Source organism: Myotis davidii, unplaced genomic scaffold (assembly GCF_000327345.1).
Source record: "Myotis davidii unplaced genomic scaffold, ASM32734v1 scaffold187, whole genome shotgun sequence".
NCBI classification, from domain to species: Eukaryota; Metazoa; Chordata; class Mammalia; order Chiroptera; family Vespertilionidae; genus Myotis; species Myotis davidii.
Window position 1 is genome coordinate 7,372,485 of NW_006383018.1, and position 2,255 is coordinate 7,374,739.

Sequence of the window (2,255 nt, forward strand, 5' to 3'; positions counted from 1 at the left end):
TATAAACTTTTGTGACCTTAGATTACACAATGATATGTTAGACATGGCACAAATACTTAAGCAACCTAAGTAATTGAGTAATAGGACTTCATCAAAATTAAGAAAGTGAAAAGCCACACCTGCTAGAATGGCTACCACCAATAAATCAACAAAATCAAGTGCTGGTGAGGATGTGGAGAAAAGGGAAACCTAGTGTACTGCTGATGGAAATACATACTGGTGGCAGCCACTACTGAAAATAGTAAGGAATTTACTAAAAAAAAATAAAAAAAAATTACTTTTTGATCCAGCAATACCAAGTATAAGAATATATCCTAAGATGCCAGAGACACCATTCAGAAAGAATGTATGCACCCCAATGTTCCTAGCAGCTTTATTTACAATAGTTTAGATCTGGAAACAGGCCAAGTGCCCATAAGTCGATGAGTGGATAAAAAAATCTGGGACATTTACACACTTGAATACTATGCAGCTGTAAAAAAAAGAAGTCTTAACCTTTGAGACAGCATGAAGGGACTTGGAATGCATTATGCTAAGCGAAATAAGGCAGTCAAAGACAAATATCACATGATATCTCATTTATTCGTGGAATATAATGAAAATAAACTGATGAACAAAAATAGAACCAGAGACATAGGAACATCAAACAGGCCATCAAACCTCAGAGGGAAGGTAGGGGAGGGTGTGTGGTGGTGGAGGTAAGTGATCAACGAAAGGACTTATATCCATGTATATAAGCCTAACCAATAGACACAGACAGTAGGGGGGTGAGGGCATGTGCTGAGGGATGGGAATGGCCAGGGAGAGGTTAATGGGGGGAAAGGAGACATATGTAATACTTTAAACAATAAAGGATTAAAAAAATTGTGCAGAGCCCCAGAAACCCCTGTCACTTTACCCAATAATGAACCATTTTTTCAATCCTGTTTTCTTCTCATTCCCTGAAACAGAACAGATACAGGGTTCTTCCCTGCCCCTTCACTTTCCTGCTCCAGAACTTCTAACATTGCCACAAAAATCTTCACTGGTGAGCTCAACCTGACAAAGTATAAATTTAATGGATAGAAGTTACAGCTTTGTTAATAAGGACTAAAGAAGGCATTTCTTATACAAGATAATGGTCATTGTAATTGGAGCTCAGCAAATTTCTATAGATTATCTACCTGCAAATAAAAATCACCTTGCTAATATAGAACTCTTTTTTGTGGTACCCATTATAATCAATAGACAATTCCATTGGCCACAAGTTGAGCTTCTCTTTCACTATTTAGGTTGCTTGTACATTTCATTTCTTCCATAAAATTGGGATGACAACAATAGTGGGTACCTTTCAGAATTGATATAGCAACCTATGGTCTTGGATCAGTGAGTCGTCACAATACATGTTAGCTGTTTTTATGTGTAAACAAAGTGCTCAGTACAAGAGTCTATCTTGTTGGTGGATTAGAATAAGTTGAATTGAGTCAGGGCTAGCTAGAGTGGGTAATTATAAAAATGACAGCTTATGTATATATTTTATTGCATGTGAAAGGCAAATAAAAACAGATTTGGGGGTATCCCTATTCCTTCTTACCTTTCAGAATGTAAGAGATCTTAACTTTTAAGGACACACTTTGTACAGGTATATTTAGGATGGTGGATCAAAGGGGGACATACTAGTACGAAGCCCAGCCAGCATGCTCAGTGTGGACCTATGAACCAGGAGGTCACAGTTCAATTCCCCGTCAGGGCACATGCTGGGGTTGTGGGCTTGATCCCCAGTGTGGGGTGTGCAGAAGGCAGTCAATCAATGATTCTCTCTCATTATTGGTGTTTCTATCTCTCTCTCCCTCTCCCTTCCTCTCTGAAATCAATACAAATATATTAAAAAGAAAAAGAAAAGAAGGAGTAGTGGTGGGTCGAGTTGGAGTCAGAGTGGGTGTGCCCACAGTGGCAGCTCCAAGGGCACTCTGCTCTTCCGCCCCAGCAAGTTCTACAGATGGTAAAGCCACTGATGCTTCTGTATTCCATTCCATGGTTTATGACAGTGTTTCTTAAACTGGAGTTCAAGACCCAATGGGTTAAGACCTGATATTTTTAAAAAATTGAAACAGAATAAAGTAGAATAAATCAATGTATCCAACATAATAAAGATAAGTATAAACTTTTGTTTTGATTGTATGTGTGTGGGTAATGGGTCAAAATGCACAATGTATTGGCCTGGAAGTTGCTGGCTGACAGAGCACATTTTACATACTTTCTTTATCCTTTCAATA